Here is a 21,380-nt window from a genome sequence, read left to right on the forward strand (position 1 = left end):
GAGAGGGGAGAGGGGAGAGGGGAGAGGGGAGAGGGAGAAGAGCATTTCCATGTATATGCCACCTCCATAATACAACCTTTTACTAAAAGAGATCTTTGGGCACACAAAACTGTTCATCAGGTCACAGATGCATCTGAGCCCTGCTTATCATGGTTTGTATTATAAAGATGTACAGAGATGGAATTTCCCTAACCTGTGTGGGTTCTTAGTAAACGAATCATTCCTGAATTTAAACTCAACGGTGTATAGCCCATGAACATTGACGAGCGTTCATGGTTCTCTGTGATGCAGCGTTTCACCAGCATTTAGTGATAAATGACAGATACATCCATTGCCGTCGATGAACAGCAAGAGAGTGGCTGAAACAATTCTAAACCAAGGCTAGACAGCTTTGACATCCTAACGAAAGATCAGTCCAAAGACAGATTGTTTAGTTTTGATTCTGCATCTGTTTTATATACTTTTTGCTAACATATGCTTATGAGAGACTTCTGACACAGACTTGAAGTGTACCTATGTATTTGAACCACCTAAAACATTTTTATGATAATCAATACAAAAGCACTCGGGACACTGGGTGTGTGATACATGTCTAAACCCAACACTTGAGAGGAGGCTAAGGCAGGAAGGTCATAATTTTGGGGGTCGTCCTGAGCTAAGTGGTGGGACTCTTTCTCAAATACCAGAACAACCACCCCCTAAAAGGCAAAAAAAAATAAGACACATAAAGATCTCTTAGAGTGCACTGACCTGTATCATGAAAAAACAAGAAAAATATTTTTTGTAACTTGTCTCCTTGCATAACATGATTTTATTGTTTGCTATATTCATTCTGAGCCTCTGTCAACCAAATGCATTTACATTTGAAATATAAACCCAAAGATGATATTTTAGACAAGAGTGAGAAATCTCTAGCTAGTTGTCTCTAGTCAAATCTAGATATGTCGGTACAAGACATCTGATGAAGAATAATACTTTTAAAATACACACTGGTAATTTTCAGTCAATTATTTTAATCCATCCTTCAAACTTCCTATGGTTAAAAAATGAGATGTTAATGTTTCTGACATTAAACCCAATTCACATTTAAATGTGCCAGTCTTTCCATTATAAATATGTTTTATGGCACATAAGTTAGATGTATGTGCTTCTTCAAGCAAAAATTAAAAAATCTGGCATCAAAAGTAACTTTTTAACTAACACATTTTTAAAGTACATCGTAAAAAGAAATCGGCATGCTAGCTTCAAGTTGCCACCGGGCGACATAAGCGCTGTCCGTTTTATATGACCACATTCACACTCTGAAAGAAGAGATGCCTGATTTTAAGTCACGTGTTCTGCAACTGAACAAAGCCTGAACAGCCTGTGGTGTTTAAAGTCTGCAGGGTTTAAAACTGAAGCCATAAAATAAGTAGCCTTGTAAGATGTCTGGGGTAGAACTCAAAAAGTTTTCAAGTTCGTGTATATGTTGAAGCCTATTGACGTAATGACATGCACAGACACAACTCCCAAAGATTTCTTCTGATGCAAGACAATAGATCAAGACAGTTGATGAGCTGATGGTTTAAGCATGTGTCCTGACCCTGTGTTCAGTCACCCGTACACTGCAGGTGTGTTAGCAACAAAAGGCAGAAAATGATGAAGACGAGATATGAAAGGGACAGCGAAGACATGTGCTAGGCTCGGGGGACTTGGAGCTTTTCCTGAGGGATTCACAGGGAACCTATCCAGCAGTCTCGTATTTTCATTCCTAACTACCTGTCATTTTTACCAAAGGGTAACTGAAGCGAACAGGGTTGGGGGGGACAATAAGTTCATCTTAAATAGTGGCCGAGTGTCTGAGGAGATGCCTCAGCTGGTAAAGTACCTGCCTTGGAAATATTAGGACCCAAGTCCAATCCACAGCACCCATTTGAAAGCTGGATGTGGTGGTACAAGTCTATAACCCCAGGGCTGGGGAGGCAGACATGGGCAGATCTCTGGACCAGCTCATTGGTTGGCCAGCTTAATCAAATCAGTGAGCTCTAGGTTCAGGGAGAGACCGGGTCTCAAAAGCCAAGGTGGAGAGTCAACAAAAAAACACCTGACATTGGCCCTTGGTCTCCATGTGCACCTACATGCACATGAGCCCAGATGTACATGTGTGCACACCCCTAAGACTTACACATACACCACACACACGAATTAAGCACACAAATAAACACATGCATAAGATGATAGAAGCTGGCCTTACCGTGGGAGGTGTCAACACAGAGGTAGACTGCAGCTGAGTTGCCCTTTCTTCTTTCCCATCCTGCCCAGAGGACCAGACCTCATGGGACCTTGGGAGAAGGATGTAGTCCCCTCTCTGCTGACCTTTAAAGCCAATAGGTGTGACTCCATGGGAGCTTCTAGAATAAATAGTTTAGGAGCTACTTTGATGTGGGAATAAAGGAACGCCTCTTGAGTGAATCCAGACCTCGTGTTAATAAAGAAGATTCCAATAGACGAATGAGGCAAGGAAGTGTTGGTATGTAGGTAGGGGTTTCAGTTCCACGAGGTAACTAGGCCACATTAAGCGCATAGTATCTGGGGTTAGTTTGGTTTTGCTTTTGCTGTTGTTGTGTACTTGAAACTTACTTTCGCTTCGGTCACCACTCTTAGGATGAATTCCTGGCTGTTCTAGTTTGGCTTGGCTTGGTGGGGCTAGGAAGCAAAGTAGGACCTGACACGTGCTGTGCACTAGCCCGCCCACCAAGCCCCCTTCTGGACTCCTGTTTTTGTTGTGATTGCCGCCACCCTGCTCCAGTCAAAGCCTGGCAGTGTGACTCCTCAGCCTGGCAAGCATTCCTCCCGTAGCTGCCAAAGAGCAGAGGTCAGCAAGTTCTGTCGCAGTCGCCAGAGTGGTCCCGTCATCCTAGCCATGAGTAATTCACAGTAGGGTCAGTTCCTGTGTCCAAGAGTTTCCTCGGCTGCATTGGCTGCCGTGGCGCCCCGCTTCTGCCTCGCGCGGACATGTTGCCCAGCAGGCATGTGAAGTGCAGCAGCTGCAGGGGCATGGATGAGAGCTGGCTCCTGCATGTGTTCCGTGTGAATGCTGTGTCAAAGCAGGATTATCTAGTAGACATGGAATGCCAAGCCAAACATGGTGGCACATGCTCGTAATCTCAAGACCCGGGAAGCTGAGGCAGAAGAATGATCTGAGGCCAACCTGGGCTACAAAATGAGACACCCTCCCATCTCAAAAAGCCAAAAATCAAACAAAAATGTCACGTGATCCAGGTACATACTAGTAATTTTTCTGAGTCACGGTTTAAGGAAAGATTATAGTAGGTAATGTTGGTTTTAGCAATGAGTTTTTGTTAGTCCAGTTTATCCAAAGTAGTTTTAAATGTATAATCAATATAATATATCACATTACTTCTTTTTGAATCAAGTTTTCAGAATTTCGCATGTGCCTTACAGTACCTGTCACTGCAGACTAGAAACATCTGCCCTGCTCAGTGAGTGACTGGTGGTGTCTTCACCAGACAGTGTAAGTGAGAGACCAGGAGAGTGCGATGCTTCAAGGAGGCACAGGGTCATGAATAAGGGTAGACTCGACATTTTTACCACACAGTTTAGAGAAGCATGGGGAATGTTTCTGTTTCTACCTTGGGGACATGTAAATTAAGAAGAGCTGTCAAAGAAAACTTGAAAAGTTAACTGGTTACCCAGGAGTTTGAGGACCAAAGAAAGAATGGGTTTCAGATGGTTTTAGGTTGAAAATCAGCCAAAAAGGTCAATGAGGATTTCCTAATTCCATTATGCTGAAAAATAATCCTGTGTTTGAGGCTTCCCTGGTTAGGACCTCTTTTAAATCTACAAATGATTCCCTGCCCTTAAATATAATGGGATGAGAATCCTTCAGCCAGACTTTCTGTGATTTGGGGGTTTGTAGCATTCCAAACCTTGTGACTGTGGACGCAAACGTCTGGTGAACACTAGATTGAAGTCAGATACGTCATAGCTACTTCCTAATTGGTGCAGTTTCATCTGGAGGTGAATAAGAAATTAAACAACACTAGTCCTTTGCTAAGGCAGAAAAAAGTGATCAAGTTGAAGGCAATGGACTTCTAGGGAAGGCCTTGAGTCTTTCCCATGGTGACATGGCACTTGTTTTTGTAAATGTATGTACCAGGCAAGCAAAAGCTGCTATGTGGCTGTAACTCAGGGAAAATAATTAAAAAGAAGAAAGAAATTGCAGAAAATACAATCAGCAGTATGTCACATGCTGGCAGAGGAAGTCAAGAGCAATTCAACTGGGACAGAGCACAAAGGGCTGCCTTGACCACCTCCTAGACGCCAGTCATGGAGTGGCCAGAGAGTGAGCAGAAAATCCAGACTCTGCCCCAGAGTTCTGAAGCCTCGCTTGGGGAGAAAAACGCGACAACGTTGTGTGCGTCAAGTGAAAGGACATTAGAGACAGAGCTCACACGGATGGGTCCTCAGTGCCTGTGCGATTAGTGTTTCAGTGTTTTCTCTATCCATGAAAACTCCTAATTAAACATTATCATTTCAAACCATTTCCCCATATTTCAGATATTCCCGAACATCAGGATTGTCCACTAGTGTAGGAATGACAGGTCCAGTAAATACATTCCACCTAGAGACTTTTCTCTGATTAATGTGTTTTCCTTGTATTTTACAATGTGTTTAATTTGTATTTTCTCTTTGATTACTTTAAGAAAGTATTCAGCAAGATTATATTCACATTTGCCTCAGATATTTTCCTTATTTCACTTTTTTAACTTTTTTTGTTTGTTTGTTTGTTTGTTTTCAAGACACGGTTTCTCTGTGTAGTTTTGCCCCTTTCCTGGAACTCACTCTGTAGCCCAGGCTGGCCTTGAACTCACAGAGATCTGCATGCCTCTGCCTCCTTAGTGCTGGGATTAAAGGTGTGTGCCACCACCACCCGGCTCACTTTTTAACTTAAAGAAATCTTTATAGCATGATTGAAGGATAATAGCCAGATGCATTTATATGTTTAAAGTGTGCACTCTTATAAATTCACACATACACACAAACACACACACGGTACCCCTTGATGATCTGACCCTCCTGCCTCCTGGGTCCAGACAGCATGTCCTTGGTGTGTCTTGTTGACTTCTACTTGGGCTTAATTATTTTCACATTCATCCATGTGCTTACAAGTATTAAGAGTTCTGTGTGTGTGTGTGTGTGTGTGTGTGTGTGACAGAGAGAGAGAGAGAGAGAGAGAGAGAGAGAGAGAGAGAGAGAGAGAGAGAGAGAGAGAGAGGAGAGAGAGAGGTGCACATGTATGTAAGGGTTTACTAGTCCAGGAATACACATGTAGAGGTCAGAGGTCAATCTTCAGTGTCATGTCCCGCGCCCATTTGTTTGCTTGTTGGTTTGTTTATAGATGAGGTCTTTCTGCAGCCCTGGCTCTGGGCTCTAGGTAGCCTAGGTTGACCTCAAATAGGATATACAGCCTGCTTCTGCCTCTGGATATCCAGCTTCAATCCGTGGTGCTCAGCCAGGATGCAGGCTGTTATTCCAATTTTGTGGTATCTGCTGAGACTTTCTTTGTAGACGAATGTGTGGGGGGGTCCATTTTGGAAAAAGTTCTAGGGGGTGCAGAGAAGTGTTATTGTTTTTAACTTTTACAAACATCTCTCACCAAGGGCCTACACTGTCAACCACCACAAATACAGGAATTACATATTATTAAAAAAAGAAAATTCTTAATCAAATCAAAGAAATAAAATTGAAAATCTAAGTTCAAACTGAAAAACCTGGTATTAAATCCACCCTCAGTGTCTCATAGCATATCACGAGTAACAGCATCCATTTTTAAAGTCATGTAACTTGTTAGGATTGAGAACACACATAGTATTCCTATTATAATTGGAACATTGTCCATGATTACATGTAGGTTGTGTTCTGCAGCTCAATATGTCAGTGTTTCCCACAGTGTGGTCCACAGCCATACTTGCCTGCAAGCAATATGGAGCTTGCTAAAAAAAAGTGTAAGTTGCTCACTAACCCACAGGAATTTCAGTGTCAAGAGAGCTAGACCAACCTCTCCATAAGCCACTCCACCACGTTGACCACAGGAAAAGAGAAACTGGCCTTCAAAGGAAACAGTTAGAGGAGCCCAAGAGTGATAAATCTTATGGGAAAAAAAAGCTGAATTCATGCAGTAAGGTTCGAGTGTGCACTTAGAATGTCCCAGTGTGTGACATGGGCATACACATGGACAGTTCCTTCATATGGACTTGGGGTAGTCAGGAAGTTGGAGAACTTGACTTTTCAGTATCCTTGTGTGTGCAGTCATTTTAGGCTACTGTTTTATTTGCTCCTTATCAAATGTAAATAAATAAGGAGAGCATGCTACTTAAAATTACTGTCTTCAGGCCGGGCGGTGGTGGCGCACGCCTTTAATCCCAGCACTCGGGAGGCAGAGGCAGGCGGATCTCTGTGAGTTCGAGGCCAGCCTGGGCTACCAAGTGAGTTCCAGGAAAGGCGCAAAGCTACACAGAGAAACCCTGTCTCGAAAAACCAAAAAAAAAAAAAAAAAAAAAATTACTGTCTTCAAAGTTACAAGCTTTCAAAGTAGGAACACGTAAGATCTGAAACAGAGTGCTATGCTCCTGTCAATTCAGTTCACATTATTCCGTTGTGAAAGGATCTAAAAGGAGATGTATGTAATAGTATTTTATGGTCTTCTACAACATCCTGACCTGTTATCCTGTGAAGAGGAAAACATGATGCATGTTTAGGATAAGTAGACGAGGCCACTGTGGTTTGGAGGCAGCTGGCCTAGGTTCTTGCATTCGGCCTCTTCTGGTTGCTCAGATTGCCAAGGACTGCAGAGAAATGTTGCCACTTCTCTGTTGTTCATCAGAGGGTCCTAGACAGCACGCAACAACCTTACCGGGGTGCTTGTTAGATGTGTAGAATCTTGACTCTGCTCACCTGTTAGATTGAAATCTACATTTCTATGGGCTTCCCAGAGGAATCATATGCAGCCAAAGTTGGAGCAATGCCAGACTCAAGAGAACCTGTCCCTTAACATAACTGTAGACAAGATAATGTGTCTAGACTAAATGTTCCTTCCATGGCTGACTATCAGACATCCAGATTCACACATATCAGTTTTTCTTGCAAAACAGAATTGATACATATGAAAATTGACTTGTATGTGTACCACTAAATTAATTTCCATATCCTTACCAGATATGTTATATGAAAAAATATTTTTTAAGAAAATTATTAATTTCCATATCCTTACCAGATATGTTATATGAAAAATTATTTTTTAAGAAAATTCTAGTTTAAAAGAAGAATGTGTGATCACTGATTTTATTAGTGCTCCTTAAATATTTCATATGACCACGCAAAACTACCTATTAGATGAATCCCATAAGTCTTTGACTCAGTAAAGGAAACTTTCTTTTCCTGGCATTACTGACACATTTCTTCATATCTCACAGAAATGTTACTGTGTTGTAATGGCCTAGAATTTGATGAGCTAGTCCACAATTAGACTATTAATCTTCTTAAATAATTACTGCTCTTTTAAAACTTTAATTTTCAATGCCAAGTTCTCCAGCTACCTCTTGGTAAGAACAAATGCATGCAGAACCACTTTCTGCCAGCCAGCTGCTCTTTCCTCTGTTTTTTGGGTGCCATACTACAGCAAACTACAATTGTGTTCAATGATGTATTTATAGGGCTGACTGGCAGGGCTTATCTATTACCCATTATCAGCGGTTCAGGTGGTCTTTTCTAACCCTTGGAATATTCATGCACAGAGCTGTATGTTGGTGGGTTGTTTCCATTTTATTCTGACACTTTGAATGTCATAATGAATGGCTTTGACCTATTTTTTTTTAACTATTGCACTGGTTTCTAATTTGTTCCAAATGGTTTTTAAATTTATTTTAGGTACCATTCTCTAGTTTATTCTAGAGAATATACAATGTATTACCTTAAGTGTAACCACACTCACTGTTTACAAATTCTTAGAGCAGGTATTCAACATTCTGAGAAACTTGCTAGTGAGTAACTTTTGTAGACTCCTGCACATACCACAAGAGTGGAATAGGTAAGGGTGCTGCCAGAAACACTCTTGGCATGCCTGTGGTGGGTGTGATGACCAACTAATGCTGGCCATACACCAGAAGCAGAACTGGAGTCAAGAAGTATATGAACAAGCAGTTTTAGTAATTATTTTAAATGATTTTTTTACTCCGTTATTTCATGCCAAATGAGAACTCAAATTAGAACTTAGATAAATAGTATTGCTTTTTCAGAATTTTAATTAACTGACTTGATTTTCCCTCTCATTATTATTTAAATTTAAAGACTTCACTATAGATAATTACTTTGGGGACAACTACTTTATATTAATCTGTCTAAGCATGATCCATGGCTTTATAGGCTCCCTGCTTTCCTTCCTTCCTCCTTCCTTCCTTCCTTCCTTCCTTCCTTCCTTCCTTTCTTCCTGTTCCCATCCATCCATCCATCTTTCAAGATATTAGTAGTTGAACCCAGGACCTTGAAGGTGTTAGCCAAGCAATCTTCCACTGAACTACACCTCTGTTCCCTACAAAAATTTTGATTATAGACAGTTTTATGTGCTCTTCAGTTTCCTAGTTAACAGACTAATCCTTTTGAGGATCGAATGTGGCTGTGTGCTTTGTGAAAGAGAAATTCTACTTCACTATATTCCAAGATTCTGGCTACAGCTTTACTGAAACTAGAGGGAAATGCACATGATTGTCTGTTGTCAGGAATAACCACTTAGCAGCTGGAGAGTTCCATCAGTAATGTGTGGCTGCACAAACAAGATCTTAGTGAAATCCACAGTACCCATGAAAAAATACCCTGGGCATGGTGATGCATGCTTGCTTGCAATCCCAGCACTTGGGGGTGGGAGGCATCAGGGAGAAACCTGGGTCTCACTGGCCAGCCAGCTTAGGCAACTCTGTGAGCCCCAGGTTCTAGTGAGAGGCCCTAACTCGAAAAGCAAGGTATATGACTGCTGAGGAATGACACCCAGAGCTGAACGAGCATCTTGATGATAAGAACTACCTGGCAAGAAGGATGGCACTGAACTTTGAATTAAATTCAGCCATTGTGGTTCTCCATGAAAGCACTCAACAGAGAGATGATTTTTTTTTTTTGCTCTGGTTCCCTAATTACTGTCTGTCTGAACAAAAAGAAAATGCCTTAAAATTTTTAAATGGTTTTTGTTTATCTGATGAGCAGATCAGTTCTCTTACAATTTGTTGTTTGTCCTTCCTTTATTTACTTATTGCTTTTTAAAGAATCTTGCTCTGTTGGCCAAAGCTAACCTCAAACTTGCAGTCCTCTTGCCTCAGTTTCCAAAGCAGCTAGTACTAGAGGGGAGGGACCTATCAATGCATGTGTGTGTGTGTGTGTGTGTGTGTGTGTGTGTGTGTGTGTGTGTGTGTGTGTTTGTGTGTGTGTGTGAGAGAGAGAGAGAGACAGGGGAAAGTTTAACTCAAACAAATCATATCTGGTGGTTATATGCATATTCCTTCCTAAAGAGTGGAGTACAGATGTACTTTTGTGATGGAAGAGATCCAGCACCCCATCCTTGGAGCCTCACAACCACACCCTATCACTGGGCCTCTATCAACAGTATTTCAGGCTGAATGAGTGAATAAGAGAATAGGCAGGGGCCCAGGTCCATGGGAGACTTGAAGGCCACAGTGAGGATTATATGCTAGGGTTCCGAGAAGCCACCTAAACATCTACATCTCAGCAGGGATACACTCTGTGTTTTCAGAGAACAGGTCCCAGAGGTGCCTAAGGACTGAGTGAGAGGGAACTAAGTAGATCCACGCAGGAGATTGGTGCCCTGTCACTGCATGAGAATAAGGTGGCCTAAGCAGGCCTAAGTGTTCTGGAATTTTCCTCGGGAGATGTGAAAAAAGTCTGTTAACCCCCAATAGTACACAGATGAGACCAACGAAGGATTCTACCAAGTCTAATTTGGTGTTTTGTGGTGACTCCTGAGGCAGCTGCATCCTCTAAGAGCCCCACCCATCTAGGGTGATGGGCTCCCTTTAGCAATTGCTTTCCTAACCTTGGGGCAGGGTCTGTGAACCCTGTCATTTCTCAGGCTTCCTTAACTGGTATGGGATACCCTCTTCCTCTAGGAGTGAACGCTTCAGTGCTGAGGATTCAACAGCCAGAAAGGGGCCCAGAGGCACCAAGGTTCCTCTCACAGAGCTGGTGATATGTGTGGAGCAACAGTGGTCTCTATGTGCAAAGGGTGGGATTGACTGAACATGGAGGAGGAGACAGACAGGTGTGTCCGCTGTAACAGCACCAACAGTGTAGACAGGTGAAAAGGTAAACACCAGCAATGCCGCTTTTCCGGAAGGAGAAGTCACAACTCAGAGAAAACTTTGGGGGTCCTAATGTCACAAAGAGACACACTTGGGCAAACAGCCTTCATCCTCCTTTTGGCTAGAGCCTGGGATAGAACAGGAAAGAATTCCGCACTCGACAGTAAGGTCTTTCTTAAACACAGTTTCCACTGCACAGAGGAAAATAACCACAGTCACTAGCAAGTCTATTTATATTTTAAGAAAGAACTTGGTCACAGATTATTCATTTGATGAATAATTAGAGAACATTAGAATGTTAGGCTGCATGAGGGAATTTGATGTTGTCCTTTGACCACCAAATACTTAATGGCTGATGTCTATTATACTAAAACATATGTTCCAGAACCATCTATTTTTGAAAGGATAGCAATCAATCAATCACTGAGGTTTGCCATTGGTCTAAGTGCTTCATTCCTTATCTCACTGATCTCTACTAACCTCATGAACCAGGCACTGTCTCCACTTTAGAGATTGAGAACTGTAGCTGAGTATGGTGATGCCTAACTACAATCCCCGCACACAGGAGACCGAGCAGGGAGCTCGCTCCAAGCTCAGGGCCAGCCTTGTCTTCTAAAATGATGCCCAAGCCAGCCAAGACTGTGTAGGACCCCATCTCAGGAACAAAACTAAGTGCCTTTGGGATGGCTCATGGTAAAGGCTCTTGCCATCAAGCCCAGTGACATGAGTTCAATCCCTGGATGCCACATTCAGACTGTGGCATGCAGGCACAATCCACAACCCCCACCAAAACAAAACAAAACAAAAAAAAATTAGAGCTAAGTTCAAAGTCCCATTTACACAAAGCAAGAGCCATACTGCAAGTGATACATATGACTCAGAGAAGCTTAAAATCAAGGATTCTCATGCTCCAGGAAGCTCCAGAGCCCTAAGAAGCACTGGGACAAGGGACTTGAAAGGCTTCCCACATCTTTTAAGACCTCTCCTCCCTGCCCTTTTATACCTGACCCACTTTATTATTTCTCTGCTGACTGGCTTTCTTTCTCTCTTTGTCCAGTGCGTCTCCTGAATTTACAGTCACCTCAAGTGGCTGTACACTGTTTCTAACAATAATTCAAAATTCTCAAAAGAGAGACTCTGATTGGTCCAATTTAGGTAAAGTATCCACTCCTTGTCCAATCAGCTGTGGAAAAGAAAAGTGTGATACTTTACAAAATACCTTCTGACGCTTGACAGTGAGATTGACGCCCAGAGCGTCATGACCATTCCCCCCTGAGCTGGCACGTGTGACCCACGGGATCTAATCCTTAGAACAACTGGTGGAGATTCTCGGGTCAACTGACAGTCTCTGTCTTCTCTTGTGTGTTAGCTGGAGAGTTCCAGAGTTTGCCTGAAGTTGCTGCACAGACAGTACTTTACCTAGTGTTTTACTTCCAGAACGTTCTACCTCTTTTGTTAAGATGACAAATTCTTACCGACAGCTTTGGCTAGTTTTATTATTTCATTTTGATTAAAAAAAATTTATATGGCAAGATTCATAAGTTAACTTGGTATAAATTATAAAATATGAAAGATTAATTATAATTTGTCTTGAGAATACTCCAAGCCTAGATTTTGATAATAACGTCCTTCTTTCTTCTTTTCCTTCTTTCTTCCTTCTTTTTCCTCTTCCTCTCTTCTTCCTTTTCTTGCTCTTTGTTATTCTATGAGACATGCTGTTATATCTTCAACCTAAATTGTAAGAAAAGATACTCCTTCACTGCTCTAAATCTGTGCAACCCAATCTTTACTTTGTGCATAAACCTGTGAAATATTCACATGTCAGTGTGGGGATTTCAAACTTCTCAGGTTAGATGCTCTTTCATATCCACCACTGTTGGCTACAAACTTAGCTCAAACCTGCAGATGTATCTGTCAATCACACCAAGCTAAGAAAGGTTTGTGTCAGCCAGTAGTGATTAAAAGTGCTAAAGACATTAGCATCAGTCAGAGCCTGGGCCTGGAGTGTAGCACAGTGGTAGAGCACTTGCCCAGCATGGCCCTGAGTTCCATTCCCAGCTCTGCAATGGTGATTGAATTCAATCCACCAGGTTGCATTGAAAACTCCATAGCAGGAATGCATAGTCCTCGTCATTTATTTCTCTTCATTTTAGAAGAAACTCATGAAAGATTTACAAAAACAAGTCATTTCATTTGAGTTGCGTAAAGCACTTCTTAGGTCGGACTCTCTTTCCTGAGCTCAGCGAAGCCAGGGCCCGTTGCTCCATCTCTGTTCCTGAGATTGTATTTTCAGGGGCTGTTACTTACACATAATAAGGTTGTTCTAGAATCACTGCCAGCTAAGGAAAAAATTCGGGCCTGAGAATATTGGATTCCATGAAAATATGATTTTGTGTTGGAGAGCTGTTTTCTTTCTTAACATCATCATGTTACCACAGTTAGGAATGCTGGGCTGCAGCGGAGTTTTTAATCACAAGTGGAAGAAAATGATGGTGCTGGGAAGCTGATCTCATCTGAGCTGCAGTCCACGATGCCTCAAATTTAAATAGGTTTTGTATCCAGCTCAGGCTCTTGTAAGATGATGCCGGCGTGTGTCAGGCAGCATCCTGCTGAGCTACGTGTCCATCAGCACTGGTCAGCGGTGGATGTGACCCACGGACAGACAGTTCTTTGCTGCTTTAGATAATAAATGACCCAATTCACGGAAATAAAGTCGCAGCCAACTCTGAAGAAAGCATCACTTCCCACAGTGAGAGACCATTCGGGATAGTCACAACCCGTGCAGTAGGTGGAGGGAAGCAAACTTAGAGACACCCTTCGGGGAGAGCACCCTGCCGATCATATTGGCCAATCAGGAAGCCAGCAAGCTGAGGAATCTGGCAGAAGTGACAGAGAAGGCAATTCCATCTCTTATCTATTTTGCTTCTGTTCTCGTCTGGCCTTCAGGAATGTTGGCCATATCCTTTCCCCGCAGCCTGGCGCTTTTGCTAAAGCACAGAGCAATACCGACAGCTCCGCCTGACCTGGCTACACAGTGCATTGTCTTCGAGCTGGTGAGGAGTGTATCCTCTTGGTTAGAAACCTCAGGAATGCCCCCACAACTGTTGTTTTTCACTTTAGGAAACATGGTAAGAACAGAAACTTTCACTTTAGTAATTGGCAGCTTCTGGACTCGATGCATGAAGGCAGGAGGCCGGCTCATTATTCTGGCCCTCCACTGACCCAAAACAGTTTTCTCAAATAAAAAGCTAGTCACAGATGCTGAGCGTAAGATTTACTACCAATAGTGATGGCGTTCCAGGCTTCATGAATAAGCAGCTTTTAGAACTGGGAAAATAGCTTCTGTTGTCCCTCAAACACAGCAATCCTGTTATACACAAAAAGTAAACAGGGCTTGAATTAGCACCTTGGGGTCTTTAGTGTGCCAGAAATATGCATGCATTAGCAGCCCCATCTAAGACTCGTTCTTTCCACCTTCTTTGGGATCAGTCAGATTTTATTATTTAAAAAAACAAAAAACTCTGAGTGGGATATTCAGGAGCTTTGTCGTCTGTATTCTCGGCCTGTTGCTGTGGTATAAGATGTTTCTTTTTGAAAAGCCTTTGGGCACAAATAGAAAAATACAGATTTCATTTGAAGAATCAAATTAATTCTGACTTCCACAAACGTAAGTGGAAACAAGTGTATGTCAGGCCTAAGAGTGATGGAACAGGAGCCAATGAGATGGGTCAGCAGGTAGAAGTGCTTGCCGCTAAATTCTGATAACCAGAGTTCAATCCCCAGGGTCCACACAGGAAGAAAGAACTAGCTACCTCAAGTTGTCCTCTGAGCCTCACATGTGTGTATACAGCACATGTGTGTACAGACAGGTACACACACACACACACACACACACACACACACACACACACACACGGCAAATGTGATGCTTTAAAGAGTGACAGAGTAAGAAGCCTTGCCCTGATGGCCTTGTTAATCCCACTGAGTTACGGTGTGTACTACAATTATGTTTACCTATGAATAAGAGCAAGCAAAATACTTCCAACATACTTCCAGTTTTTGTTAGTCTCTGCAGACCAGCTTTAAATTTTGAATCCCCAAGGAGAAAAATAGCCATCAAAGGACCCTGGTGTTCCTTTCCCCACAATGAAAACCAACATTTAGTGTGACGGCTTAGTCTGTGTTTGTTACTTATGTGATTTGTAAGAAATAAGCTAAAATATGCGATCTAGCCACTTTGAATAGCCGTGTTTTTACCAGGCCAAGCTTTCCTGACTGTAGGAAACCTGACCAAATTTCTGTGAAAACAGACTTCCAAGGAATTTTTTCTTAAATGGCCCCCTGCCAGAATGCAGCAGGCATTCCTCTCGTCGTTTTGCAGTCACAAAAGTAAAAGTGGAAAAGCTCATGAAAACTCTTGTCTTCGCCAACAGAGGGGAGGTAGTGATATTTGTCTAAGATGTGTGAGCTCAGTCTCTAAGTTCCCTTCCCATGTGTAAGCTCTTTGGGTTCAAGTGCTATTCGGCAGCAGGTACTGAGTCTGTTGCCTTCACATTTCTGAGTATCAGCAGAATTCATAGTGCTGGCGTCAATAACCCATATGGAAAGGCCCCATGTTCATGGCCAGGTCTGAGCCCCTTCCGCGAGCCTGCTGGTGGGACTCTGCCTCCCTCCAGAGTGGTTTTGTCCTCCATCACTTGACCAGTTTGCAAAATCCATGTGGGTGTATCGTGCAGGACCCCCAACCCCTTTAGTGACCTTGGTGACCCTGAGCTTCCTTGGAGCAAGCCCTTGGGTAGCTGACTGTGTCCAGATGCACAGCACAGGGTAACTCAGGTTCCCATCCCCAGGAAAAATCTTCCTCCAGAGGACTAAGTTCTTCGGCCATTTCTTCACAAACCATACAATTCAGATGCATGTCTTCATGTGGAATTTGAGGAGTTAGTAAATGACATAAAATAATTTTATTGGTTGCTTCTCTCACTGTTGTGAAAAATAATTGAGAAAACAACTTAAAGGAAGAAATATGAATTCTAACTTTCAGTATGTGGTGGCTTGACCCCATGAACTTGGGCAGAACACTGTGACTATAGGAGTATGTGGGGGAGGAGGCTGTTTACCTGATGGTGGACAGGAAACAGAGGGAAGGATATAGGAAAGGAACCCCCTGAGGGCGCTCTCTCTGTGGTCCACTTCTTCAGCTATGCCCTGCCTCTAAGTTTTCCATAACTTTCCAGAATAGCACCATAAGCTGAAACCAAACCAAGCCTGGGGGGTGGGGGTGGGGGGTGGCATTTCACATTCAAACCATGAGTGTGATAAAGTCCAGACTTACTGAGAAATGATGGCTGTGCCTTCCTTGTAAAAACCTTCTCTCTGGGAAGATACTCAGAAGTCTGTCAATCAGGCGTGAAACTGGGAACCAACTATATAACCCAGCTAGGTATATAGCTGTGGTCATCCTTGGTCAGACTTGTGGTCATCCACCTGCCTCAGCTTCCCAAGAACTGTGACTACAGGAGTGAGCGCCCCAGACAGCTTCTGCCAGTGTGTGAGGCAAATGCTCTCCCAAGGCTGCAGGCCCCGCCCTTTCTCTTTGCTTTGAACGTGGCCTTCTATAATCTGGCCCCTCTGTCATCATCTTGCCCTTTCTTCTGCATCTTCTCTTATGGTACAGACTGCTAGATGGCCACACGTGCATCCTCCTCTCTACTTTTTCACGGCAGCACATGGCAGCCAACCTAAGACCATGTCTCTCATCTTCTCTTGAACCTTGATGTGACCAGATGGCTAGATTCTTATGAACAGGAGGTGAGAAACAGAGTCTATTTGTTTCTTCCCACAGATGGAACACATTGCATTCGTGAACCCCACTCCTGGTTCTGAAGACTGTACAATAACAATCACTGTAGTAACCAACACACAGCCACATGATGCTGTAAGCCCTGGGCCACTTACCCACGGAGTACTGTTCAGCTAGAGTATTCTGTAGCTGAAATGCTTACAGCCAAGTGTTTGGGATCTCTTGATATTTAGGGATATAGCCATATACAAATGATATACCCCAGAGGTGAGACCCAAGTCTAGACATGAGAGTCACTTGTATTGCATTACACACAGAACCTACAGGTGATTTTCTTTAATTTTTTTTTAATTGCACCTACCATTTCTGGGCTGTCACATGAGACCAGATTGTGGAATTTTCCACCCAGGACATGATGTCAACAATCAAAAAGGTTCCGATTTTGAGAGCAGGTTTAGATGTATTGAGGGTGCTAACCTATACAAAGGAAAGCAAATTTTCAGATTGTTGCACTGAAGCATTTGGAGGTCTTCACGTGAAAATAGTAATGGTTTGTCCTGAATTCAAATTAATACACATGGATTATGTCCTGGCAGTCGTTTGCTACTTGCTTTTGGGTGGGTGAGCTCAAGTGTATCAATGATGGGAAGTGGAACAGGGTTATACGTTGTCGAAATCTTGGCTGGCGTCTGTGTATTTGTCCTTGCTGCTGGTTACTCTAACAGTCTGCACCTGGGCCCTCCGACTGGAAGAGGCTCTTCCAGGACCTGGGGTGTTCTCCTGTTTCCACATCACACATGATGCCTCCCGTGTCCATATTTCAGATTTCTGATCTACTCTTGAGGCTCAGCCGTGCCTGTGTGTATCCCGTCCCACGGCCCCTCTCTGGTTTCCTAGGACTTATCTTCTCTGTTGTAGTGATGTCATTGGGAAGCTCCATAAACCAGGCCATCCTGTTGGTCCTGAAATCCCAGGAACAAATTCAGCACTTGCCAGGCACAGAATACCACAGAGATTTGTTGACGGGAGCACTGAACTCTTTCCTCCTTTGGGTCCCTACCACACACTGTAATATCCTAACATCTACAAATACTCCGCAAATGTGGAGGCCCAATGAATAGTATCTGAATAAGGATAGACATTTACAACAGTTTTCTTCTGGGCAGCCGCATAAGCCACAGACTTGAAACTGTTTATTTGAACTTTTCAACAATAGAAGGAGAGGTTGAGTTTCTATAATGTACTTTATTCTCAACTCTGTATTTTACGTGCTGCTGGAGAAGTTAAATTTCCGTCAGTTTATCCTCTGGAAAAGTAAGGTGATAAATATGGCCGATCATTGTGACGTGTGGAGGTTGCCAGGTGCTAATGTTTTCAAATTGCTGGTGATTTTTAGGGACACCACAAACTGGCCACAATGTCAGAAGCCTTTGGCAGGGATGGCTGGCAGCAAGAACAGAGGCTGTAAATTTAGAAAGTGTTGCTCCACGCTTGAGAATGTGCCACAAAGTCACCTCCAAATATGTCGTGTAGCTGGGATTCTGGGTAAACTAAACTGCCCTGTAGCATGTATTTTGTGGTATATGAAAAAGTTCAAAAAGCATGGCAGAGCCAACAGAAAGCCAGTTGGTTGGATTAAGGTGAAACATTCCCCACAGAGTCCACCTGTCACTGCCAAGTTGGAAAGCCATACTATGCGACGCTTTCCCCTGATACTTTTGGGGAAACGATCTGTAAAACCTTTAGCGATCACTGGGATAACTCTTGTGGCCTCTGCTTTTGTCCGAGTAAACAGGTATGCTGAAACAGATGCTGAGTTTGTGTGTGTGAGCCCTTTAGCCCCCACCCTGCCCCCAGGAGGAGGGCTGAAGAATAAGGTTTGTACTGCAAACGGGCCCTGCCAAAACACCACTGAGTCCCTGGGCCTATGTGCTAAGCAATGAAGGTTAAGGGGGAAAATGTTTCCTAGTCACAGGTATTCTGGTAATTCACGATGCATGCTAGTAGTTTTGGGTCTCCATCGCTGCTACAGTTCCAAACGAGCACATCATGCATTACTTGCATTCTGAGTGATCTTGTATCAGAGATCACTGTTCTGTATCAAAGCCACTGAAAAAAATCAGAATATCGCAGCCACCTATGTGTCCACCCTTATTGTGACATTGCTCACAGTAGCAAGGTGCAATCAGCCTTGGAGCCCCTGAGCAGATGAATGGGGAGAGAAAGCATGACATATATTTACAACAGTATTATTTAGTCACTAAGGAAAAAGTCATGTGGTTTGCAGGAAAATGGATGGAACTGGAATCTCCGTGTTAAGCTAAAATAAGGTGGATTTAGGAAGACAGATATTACATGTTGTTCTCATATGTAGACTCTAAAAAGAGACAGATAAGTAAAAAAAGAAATTATTAAGAAATCAGAAGGGGACCAGTGTGGGTGTATGGAGGGATACATATGATCAAAGTGTTTTAAATGCATATATAAAAAACGTCACTGTTGAGTTCACTATTTTGTGCAATCATTTGTACATCAAAATGTACATTTTTCTACACACAAAAATAAAAACACTACATACAAGGGGAAAAGGAATATTTAGAAAATATGCCATAATTATTTAGAAAAAAGTTTCAGGTGGGCATGGATGTGTCTTTGAATGAGCTGTAATTGTACTGGGGGAGAGGAGCTGAGGCTGAATGTGGTCAGGAACCAGACTAGGAGACAGAGGAAAAGCAATAGTGTGTATCAGCATGGGGACCCACTCCAGGAAGTACCCTGCAGGGTGAGCCCTGGAATTAACCTCCTTGAATAATTTATATGTGTTTGAAAAACAGCACACATAATGGTATTATACCTGCGGCATTTTATCATAGCAACAAAAAGGTAACTAATAGGCAGAGAGGGAAAGGAGGAGAAAGGGGGTGGGGACGAGAAGGAAGAGGAAAGGGAAGAAGGAGGGGAAGAAAAAGAAAGAGAAGAAAGAAAGAAAGAAAGAAAGAAAGAAAGAAAGAAGAAAGAAAAAGAAAAAGAAGGGGAGGAGGAGGGGAGTGAGGAGAGAGGGGTGGAAAGGGGAGAGAAAACTGAAGGGGGATAGGGAAGGAACCAATTATTAGAATGAAAGACTTTTTTATTAAAAAAAATATATAAATTTTACATACCAACCACAGATTCCCCTCTCATTCCTCCTCCCACTCTCCCCTTTCCCTCCCCCCATCTGCCCCCCATTCCCTCCTCCAAAAGGGTAAGGCTTCCCATGGTGGGGGGAGAGGGGGAGACAGCAAAGCCTGGAACATTCAGCTGAGGCAGGACCGAGCCCCCCAGAGCCCCAGCATCAAGGCTGAGCAAGGTGTGAAAGGGTTTTTTTTTTTTTCTTTTGGTTTTTCGAGACAGGGTTTCTCTATGTAGCTTTGCGCCTTTCCTGGAACTCACTCGGTAGCCCAGGCTGGCCTCGAACTCACAGAGATCCGCCTGCCTCTGCCTCCCAAGTGCTGGGATTAAAGGCCTGCGCCACCACCGCCCGGCCGTGAAAGGGTTTTTTTAACCTATGATTGTAGCCTGAGAAATCAGTCCTTTCTCTTCGTCTTGATGAGCTCTGTTCCAATTGGAGGGAGCAAGTCAATTCCGTGATGCTGATGAAGAAAGTTTGTGTCTCCTCTCCAGCTTCATGTCTTGTTTTTTCCATATTAATCTGCTCTGAAAACCAAAATTAAATCCAAATGAGATTAGGAAAGCGGTTTAACTAAAGCATTCGCCTCTTCTTCGGTTCTTCGGCTTTGCTTCTTCCAAAGAGTATCTCTGCCGCTTCTACCCCAGTGGGAGGGGCTCTAACTGGTTTTGCCTTCCTTTTAATAACACGCCAAGATGTTTTAGAGATAAACAAAGTGAATGTCACATTGAAAATCAGACTGACTGTCACATAGAGGCCTTTGTGGGGGTTATTATCCCCTTTCGCATGCACACATTGAGAGGCGCCTTCAAATTCTCCTAGTTTGTTAGGATTTAACTTTACAGTTTCATATCCAACTTTTATGAATTCTTAGAGCAGCGTTATAAACACACAGAATCCTTTGGTGCAAAAATGTCTTAAATAAGGTGGTTATTGTGTAACAAACAAAGAATATATCTTGTTATCTTCCAAAGAATTCTATGTTAAATTTTCAGTTGTAAATCTTTGCCTGCGTTGAGTGGAAATGTTGTTCCTGGGTTTTAATACTTTTTAAGAAGGCAAGGGGATATATATATATATATATATATATATATATATATATATATATATATATATGCAGACAATACCTCAACTTGCTATCCCTCAGCTGCAAGCTCATCTGTGGCTGACTGACTTAGAGAGCCCATCTGTTCCCACTTTCTGAATATTTCTCCCAAGTTCCAGTCTCAGTCCTTGGATCCCAGTTTCTCCTCCTGAAACAGGAGGTCATGACACTGCCATTCCTTCTGACTGCTGAACACCCAGTCTCGTTTGCTCAGTGGTTTAGGCACTGGAGATTAACCCCAGGGCTTGGTGATGCTGCACACAGGCTCTATCACAGAGTTGCCTCTGAATCTCCATTCATTTCCTAATGTGCTATCATGGCTCCACATCTACTATGGAATCCATCATGTCAAAGAAATGACACTAAGAGCACTCAGCCGATCACATTCTGACTTTCACTTCAAAACTTGAGACAGCCTTGTCAATGTTATTTAACATTTCCAAATGTCCAAATCCCAGGGACTCGTTCCAAGTCCCTTAACCTCTGTAAGGATGCTGTAGTATTGACCTCACTCTTCCCCTTAAATTGTTGGGCTTCCTTGAAGGCCCATTCCACGGACTTTGGGTCCTCTTGCTGCCTCTTGGATGGCACTTTACTTACCTGGGTGTCACGTCTTTCCAGCTAGTCCATTTATTAGAACTTACAAAAAAAACTATTTAATTGACAAGAATAATTTATTATCTATGTTTATAAGATACAATATAATTTTGACATGTACACACACAAATACATACACACACATTGTAGAAAGATTGAAAACAAACTAACCAGCTGTGGTGGTTTAAATGCAAATCATATATTTGAATGTTTTGTCCCTAGTTGGTGGAACTGTTTTGGAGGAATTAGAACATATAGCTTTGTTGGAGAAGGTGTGTTAGCTTTGAAGTTTCAAAAGCCCAAGCCATCCCAGTTAGCTGTCTACCTCCTGTCTGTGCTTCAGGA

General features: G+C 42.8%; 1 protein-coding gene across 2 annotated transcripts in view; it reads left to right on the plus strand.

Moving 5' to 3' along the window:
• Odad2 (outer dynein arm docking complex subunit 2) overlaps nucleotides 1-21,380 on the plus strand; it is a 158,238-nt gene that overhangs the window by 122,651 nt on the left and 14,207 nt on the right. The gene's annotated exons all lie outside the window — the stretch shown is intronic.

This window comes from Peromyscus leucopus, chromosome 5 (genome assembly GCF_004664715.2).
Source record: "Peromyscus leucopus breed LL Stock chromosome 5, UCI_PerLeu_2.1, whole genome shotgun sequence".
NCBI lineage: Eukaryota > Metazoa > Chordata > Mammalia > Rodentia > Cricetidae > Peromyscus > Peromyscus leucopus.